The sequence below is a fragment of the Vicia villosa genome, linkage group LG2, assembly GCF_029867415.1.
Source record: "Vicia villosa cultivar HV-30 ecotype Madison, WI linkage group LG2, Vvil1.0, whole genome shotgun sequence".
Classification (NCBI taxonomy): domain Eukaryota; kingdom Viridiplantae; phylum Streptophyta; class Magnoliopsida; order Fabales; family Fabaceae; genus Vicia; species Vicia villosa.
This window is the reverse complement of record NC_081181.1, coordinates 21,550,921-21,559,790: the sequence shown is the minus strand read 5'-3', so window position 1 is coordinate 21,559,790 and position 8,870 is coordinate 21,550,921.

Below are 8,870 nucleotides of genomic sequence, written 5' to 3'. Positions count from 1 at the left end.
CATCTTCCTGGCATACATCACGAGATGACTTTGTGGACAAGAACTTCCTTTGTACTTCTCAAAGTCAGGGACCTTGAATTTAGCAGGTATTTGTACACTGGGAACCAAACATAGCTCCTGGGCATTCTTTCCAAACAAATCTTTTCCACGGATAGCTTTAACTTCCAGCTGCATCTTGTTAAACTGCTCTTGGAGATCTCCCACAAGATTACGCTGATTTGTGCTATCACCCTGATCATGATAAATCTCATTGTCTCCGTAAGGAACAGTGTGAACCATAGGAGTCGGAACCGTCATAGTGGGTTGAGAAAGTGCCACAGTGACTTGAGAAAAAGTTACCCCCTGATTTGGAGTGAACTGTGAACTTTGTGCAGCAGGCGCTTCAGTTGTGGATGTTTGAACCCCAGAAACATTATGGCGGAAACCTGTACCGAAGCTGAAAGGCGTGCCCCAACCTTCTGGCATGGAGAAAGATGGAATGCTGAACGCAACCGTAGAAACTGGAGTAGTGACTTCAGATGTTACTGTTGCTTGGCTGTTGGGTGGCGGCGGCTGATTCTGTGCGGCCATTAAGGAGTCAACCAGAGTAGTGAGACTTTCCAATTTTTCCTGAAGAGTGGTCACTGTGCCACGAAGCTCAACATTCTCTTGTTCAGAACTTTCCATTACTCTTCTTCTGCTTGAACGAGTATTGTATCTGTGATCTGATTGCGAGCGCGGTCGAGAAACTTTGAGACGCGACAGCTTGACGATCTATTGGAGAAAGATCCAAAAGATAAGACTCTATACAACAGACTCGATATGCAGAATGATGTATGCAAAAAAAAGTTTATGATTTTTTCCAAATATTTTAAAGATTATTTCCTTGCAAACATTTGTACACAAACTGTTCTTTTATTGAAATAATGGGAAAATGTTACAACATTGGAGCGTAGCTCCTTACAGAAGCAAATGATAAAATGAAAATCTAAACAAATCCTAAGCATCTTCATCAGATGAAGAACCAAATGCATTGTGTAGCTTGAGCTTCATGATTTCTTTCCCATAATAAGCTTTCAACTTGGCCTTTTCGGTCCTCAGCTTGTCAACAATATTCTTCCAGTCGTCAGGAGTTGGAGCGTTGCTTGTTGAACCTTCAAGATTTCTCTTGCTTTCTTTGATGTACCTTTTGATTGCAGCGTCTTTCTGACGAATCTTCTCATCTTTGCTCATGAGCCATCCATCTTGACGGTAAAGAGTTTCTTCGTGATCTTCCACTCGTTTCTTCAACCTTCTGTTTTCCACATCGGTCTTACGAAACTTTTCTTCCCAAGCATCTTTCTCTATCCTCATCTTGGCTAAAGTGTCTTGGTATTCCTCCATAGTGGGAATGTTGGGCAATTGAGATACTGCAGGGAACATGGGTTTTTCATAAACATAAGGCATTTGAAACTCCTTTGCTCTTCTCCTTACCCAGCAGGTATAGGTGTCCACGGCAATGCAATTTCTCGCTTCACCTTTTTCTTTCCATCGGACGTCGTACCAAGCTCTCACCATTCTTGTTTTCAACCTTTGAGGATCATCCCCTTCTTTGTAAAAGTAGCCTTCCACTGAGGGACCCATGGGTTTAGTTGAATTTGCATACCCGAGTTGTCGTCGGGCTAAAATCGGATTGTAGTTAATTCCTCCTTGTGTACCAATGAGGGGTACGTTGGCGAACTCTCCACAACTTTCAATGGTTTCTGTACCACAGTGAGCCAAGGTATACCAACGGATATCATTGTTAGTAAGAGACATAAGTCTTCGAGGCCAACGCAAGCCTTCTCGGTTTTCTGTGAAAATAGGAGACTCAAGTAAGTGTGAAACAATCCATTGGAACAACAGAGGTGCACAACAAACAATGATTCCACCGCCTTGGCGATTCCTATGATGAACAGAGAAATACATGTCACCAAGCAAAGTCGGAACAGGATTTCCAATCAGAAAGACCTTTATGGCATTGATATCAACAAAGTCGTTGACGTTGGGAAACAGAACTAACCCATAGATGAGCAAGGCTAGTACAGCTTCAAAGGCTATCATGCTACCAGTTTCGATGAAATCAAAGGCTTTCTTTATTAGGAAGTGTGAAGTTAGACCCGGGAGGTTTCCTTTGGTAGTCCAATTACTCTCTACTTCAGACTTTTTTATGTGGATACTTGCCGCAATGACGTGTGACTTAGGAATGGCTTCCAAACCATTGAAGGGTATTTTGTCAGACACAGGAATACCCAAAAGATTGGCATATTCTTCCAAGGTCGGTACCAACTGGTAGTCTGGAAAGGTAAAACAACGAGAGACGGGATCATAGAACTGAACCAGAGTTTTGAGAAGTCCTTCATCAACATGAGTATTCAGGATAGGCAAAAGCTTTCCATAACTTTTCCTAAAATCCGAAGGATCTTGTACAAAAGATGATAACTCTATCAGTTTTCCCACATCAGGCGCTTTGAAACCATATTTCTTGGTATGCCTCTTTACCTCTGCCATAACTTAATCCTAATGTTTGCAAAGAAAATTTCTCTAAATCTTTGGAAAAATCATGTTTTTATGGAAAAAAGATGGTTTTTTTTTTAATGAATGTATGAATGCGTGGATGCATGAATGCCACATATTCAAACATGGTAAAACAGACATGGTAATACGAACATGGTAACGCAAACATGGTACTACAAACATGGTAACACAAACATGGTAATTCACACAAGTTCAAAGGTCCAGCGTCACGAGCATGAGGTCAGAGAACCAAAAATGGGATAGATCTAGTTAATCACCTGTACAACATGTTCTACTGATACGTCAGAGTCTACATTTTTCTTTCGGATATTACCGGCCTTCCACAATTCATCTCATGAGCCAGTAATATTCTCAAGAAAAACTCGTCTGAGTGTGGTTCTCCGCATGACAACTATCCAAGTCTTCACCTGGATCGTTTCTGCACCACGTCCTAATAAGGCCAGGATGGGTTGGGGTTCTACGGCCAACTCAGCTTCTACAGTTCAATGCAGCAATAATGTTTTCGCTACGAAACATGCTAAACATATATTACCAACAAGGAACCTCCACTGAGCGGAAGGATTCTCACGTGCGCCTGCACATGACTATACCCTCCACCTAATTTCTTATGTGTACTTAATCCGGGTTAGGATTTGTCCATAATGTATCACTTGTAACAGAACCCCACAAGTAACAGAACCAAAGAATCACACATGTAACAAAAATTAAAATAAAAACAATAATTAGAAATAACCCTTCCTTTGGAAACAATAAAAAGATGGTCCCTAGTGAAGTCGCCATTTTTCTGTCGCGGGCGAAAAATCGTTTTGTTCCTCTTTTTTGTGGGATGAGACACCTGATGCCTTCTTTGGGCTCGAGTGCTCATAAAAAATGATTTTTCTTTTGTTCCGACCAAACTTTTTATTATTTCCAAAGGAGGAAAAGGAAAAAAGCTGCAATAACCTAAAAAAGTGGGGGAGAGATCTTGGGTAAGAGGGTTGGTTATACGAAGGGAAGGTATTAGCACCCAACGTATCTATAGTACTCTATAGGATTCTTTATTGTTTTTCATTCCATGTTACGGTGGAGGTTCTGTTGTGAAATAGGTGGGACCTAAGGTGTTTGTTTGATTATGCTCGCAAAGATCATCGCGATCCTCTGCATACATATCCCTTAGAGGGAATCAGAGCATCTGTAGCTCGGGTCTACGGGTGCTAAGGTTTGAATGGTTTTAGAGAGAAGTTTTGCTCGCCAAGGATACGACCTTGTGCCTACGTATTCTCAAAGGGATGTTGAGAAAGTCAGAGCAATCGTAGTTCCCACTTATGCTAGTGGAAGCAAAGGAAAAGAGACAAATGTCATCTAAATGTTCGATGTATCTAATCTATATCATCACATACATCTGTTTGATTTTTGTTTGAAAATCTTTTCATTATAAGCCCTGGGCTATGCCACTTATGGCGCTTAGAATGATAAAGATGTTTTTGTTTGTTTAACCAGCCTTGTGGCAAAAACTTTCAATGAAGTCAGCCTTGTGACAAAAAGTTTTGATTAATCAGCCAGCCTTGTGGCAAAAGTTTCAATGAAGTCAGCCTTGTGACAAAAACTTTGATTAATCAGCCAGTACGGTGGCAAAACGGTTTGATTGATTAGCCAGCCTTGTGGCAAAAAGAGGTTTGATTGATTAGCCAGACTTGTGGCAAAAAGTTTGATTGATTAGCCAGCCTTGTGGCAAAAAGGTTTGATTGATTGATTGTTTGCGATGATATAGAAGAGATACTCCTATCATAGAGATGATAAATGTCTAATCTCCTAGGGTATTTGTTTTGGATATTGGGGATGCTTATAAGAAGCCCGTGGGTCCTTGTACGAAGCCCAAGAGGAGGCTATCCGAGGGTCCTTGCATTGTAAGCCCAAGAGGAGGCTATGGGAGGGACAATCGAGGGTCCTTGCATTGTAAGCCCAAGAGGAGGCTATGGGAGGGTCACTCGTTTGTACAAAGCCCAAGGGGAGGCATGGTATAGTTGGTTTGAGCTCTTAGAGCGATTTCACCGGGAAACCATACTCTATGTCCTAACCTAAACTAGGGAGATTCTTTGCACGAAGCCCAATAGGAGGCTATGGGGAACCTAGTGTTGTACTAAGTTGAACAAGCACACATATCACACATATGAACAAACATGAACAAGTATGAACAAACATGAACAGGTATGAACAATTATATATATATTACAGAGTGTGTGTATATAATGGAGTTTATGAAGGAAATATACCTGTAAGCATGATCCATTTGTATACACGGGGGCTCGGGACTTATACTCGAGGAGAGGTCCACTTGAGTTTATTCAAAGCTATGTAAACAGGTATTTACAAAGGGGCTTGGGACTTATACCTACATGGAGGCCCATGATATTTTTGGGAAGATTTAAAGAAACCTTCATTTTTGTTTTTTTGTTATTCAAAGTTAAAAAACAGATCAAGATATGTACAAAAATGTGTGTGTACAATGAAATACCTAATTTCATGTACAGGAATGGGTATGTACAAAAGGGGCTTGGGACTTATACCTACATGGAGGCCCATGGTATATTTGAAAAGCTTTGAAGTTTCTTTGAAGTTTTGTTGTTTTGAAAATGATTTGAAAATTGTTTGAAAAGATTTTATTTTCAAGAAGTTTTATTGTTTTGAAAAAAACTGTACAAAAGGAAAAGAAATGGGACTTACACTCTCTAATATTCGAGAGGCCCCACTTCGTTTTGAAAATCAATTGATCAATCAAAAAGATTTAATCAACGGTTTCTTTTGAAAATTAAAAAGAAATGGTTTATCGTTTTGAAAAAGAATCGCGATCGCTTGTTTTAAAACGATTTGAATTTGAAAGAAAACAACTTAATTAAGTTAAAACAAGTTTTAATACTCAATTAAGACCTAAATGATTAGGGTTCGATCACAAAAAATATTTACAAGTGATTAGGTTAAAAATTAAATGAAAAACAATATTTAAAGTATTTAGAAACACTTAAAAATGTATCATTTTAAACCTAACTAAAAGCATATTAAATAAATCTTTTTTGTGATTTTTTTTGATATTGTTAAAATATGTATATTAAATAAAAGGTGTGTAAAAAATGAAGAAAAAATAAGTTGATTTGATTGGTTAAATAATTAAATGAAGTTGTAAAAGAAAATGAAAGAAAAATAAGTGATAAAAAAAATAAGGGATGGGCCAGCCAAGGCTTGAACCCACGCCCTTAGGGTCACAAACCAAAATCTTTACCACTAGGCCACGCACCTGTGGTGTTAGCATGACGCAAAGGTTGAAACATATTTGAAAACAAGCGTTTGAAATGATTTAAAAAAAAAAATCAAAAGTCTGGGGCGAGGGGGATTCGAACCCCAGACTTTGAAGCGTGGCAAGGCAAGAGGACAAGAGACTAAGCGTGCTGGCACTACCACTGGGGTGGCTATACATCCGATAGTGGTAGTGTGAAGAATGATATATATACTCTTTCTTCTTCTTTTAACTAAACGATGTGGGACATGAATTTCAAATTTTCCCAAACTTTGATCAATCCTATCTTCCTCGTTTCTTGATGAAATTTAAAAATGTAAGAATCAAAATTGCTCACAGTGATCCCAGGATTATGGTGATGTGATTTGTTTTAAGAAATTTTGACTCTAAGGCACCCTAACGTTCTGAAAACCAGACGCGGAAAAACAGAGAAATTTTGAATCGTGGATTGAATTTTAGCATGAATTATGAATGATTAATGATGTGTATAGTTTCTGTGATGTTATCTGAGTGTGATAGAAGCAAAAAATTGGAATCAAATTGACTGGAACACAAAATGAAAAGTTGAGTTTCATACCTTCTTTAATGGAGGTCGGGTTTGAAGCTGGAGGTGCAGCAGGCTTCAAATGAGGATTGGCAGAGCTTTATCGGCACCTATGGAGTGTGTATGAATGCTTACTCGATCCTGAAAGCGTCTGGAACTTTCTACCCAAGTCCGTCTGGCCGTCTATGCAACTCAGAAATGAAAACAATGAAGATGGAACTTTTGCTGGGCGGAGTTGATTCTGATCACTTGTATGGGGTATTTGTGAAGTGTTGGAATGATTTTTAGTTGAAGGTTTTGGCTAATTTGGCATGCTCGATGATAAGGCAGAAGTTGCAGTTTTTTTGAGTGAAAAATGTGGATTCTGGTTTTGAACTGGGTAGAGGTGTTTGGACTTCAAACAGAGGTTCTTTACCTCTTGCTTGATGTGCAAGGAGAGCTTTGGAAGCCTCTTACTTGCTCTAAAGTCAACACAAGAAGTCTGCTACTTCTTCTTTTTGAAACTCTTCAAAACTCAAGAAAATTGGAACTTGGAGGAAGAAGAGAGAAAAGCTAGGAGATTATGGCTTTTTGTGTCAGCAATGAAGAGAGGAATGCTCTCTATTTATAGGCAAAATTCTGAGATGGATGGCAGATTTCACAAAGACAAGGTAATTGAATTTTAACCTTAGGGGTAGTTTAGGAAGAGAAAGTTCTATGTGCAAGTTGTTACAAAGAGTTAACCATGGTTAATTTCTTTTGATTCTATCTTATCCTTGGCCAAGATATTTCTGATATATAGCATAAATGATTGAATTTGGATCAGGTTTGAGACTCATGTATAACAAATTATCATAAAATGACCTATAACTTGATAAAAGTGACCTATAATGCAAGTCACAAAAACTGTTTTGCAGCCATGTTTGGAGCCTTCAAAACCCTATCAAATCTTGATGAAATTTTGTGCTCTTGGATGTTTTGAAAAGCTCATATTACACACTTCAAAACCCTAGTTGAAAGTTTCTTCAAGACCTTTAAGGAAATGGGTGAAAAAGATCCATGAACTTTGAAGAAAATGAGATTTCAAGTGAAGTTTTCAAAAAGTACCAACTTTGAAGCACCATATCTCTTAAATGGTTGATCTTATGGAAAAATTTTATATGTGTCAAAGTTGTTTATTGGATCAAAATCTACAACTTTCATGTTGGAAGTTTTTTTAGTTTGTAGGTGAAATTTTGAGAAATTCCCTTCCAAAGTTTGGAAAAAACCATGAAAAACACTTGAAAAATTTTCTAAGTATGGAAAGTCAAACTTTTGACTTTTTGATCCTTAATTGATTTTCTTGATTTTTCTTGATCAAATGACTTCATATATCATATATTGATGATTTTCAACCTCAAAAGTCATGGTTGACCAAAATTCCCAAAAGTCAAAGGTGTTCTTGTACAGTTGACTTTTTTCAGACGAATCGCGTTTCTGGAGATTTCTCATGAACCAAGCTATCCTTACCAAATGAATGGTATGAATGGATCATATTGAGGCATTAGAGGATATTGAATCATAGTTTGAGTTGTGACATCATGTCCTGATTAAAAAGGCAGTTGTTCAGTGAATTAGGTCAAAAACCCTAATTGTCGACCAGATGAAATTGATGACTGTAGATCTTGAATTGAGATGTAATTTCCATTGGATGTTGTCATAGGGATTATTTGAAGATGATTGAAACTTTTGATTGACTTCCTGGGGATTTTTAGGGTTTCCCAAATGTGATCCCTGATTTCAGTCCCTGATAGTGCAAAACCCTGATCTGAGGATTTGTCTGATCAATCTTTGTATAAGAGATGTTCTGAGCCAATGGATTAGGTCAAAATGATGCACTTGGGGTCTTGAGGTCATGTCCCATGTCTTTAGGTCAAATCCTGAGCAAAAGTCAAGAGTGTGCTGCCTTCAGTCAAAACCCTAATTCAGTCGATTCTAAGATACCACCTCATATCATTTGCATATGCATCATTTGCATCTCTAACAAATTGCATAGCTTGTGTTTGTTACTTGTGCTCAGCAGGGTTTAATCAAGAGATCACTCATCAGTGCAAGAAAAAGTCAATTAGGGTTTTGTTCTCCCTTCATCTCAAATGAATCATCTTCATCAACAATCAACATTTGGTCCTCAGAGATTCATTTCAACAAGCTCAACAGCTTTGAATCAACCAGATTAGGGTTTTGACTGAAGTTAGCATACTCCTGACTTTTGCTCAGGGTTTGACCTAAGGACTTGGGACATGACCTCAAGACCCCAAATGCATCATTTTGACCTAATCCATTAGCTCAAGACATCTCCTACACAAAGATTGATCAGACAAATCCTTAGATCAGGGTTTTGAACTATCAGGGACTGAAATCAGGGATCACATTTGGGAAACCCTAAAAATCCCCAGGAAGTCAATCAAAAGTTTCAATCATCTTCGAATAATCCCTATGACAACATCCAATGGAAATTGTGTCTCAATTCAAGATCCATAGTCATCAATTTGTGTTCATTTG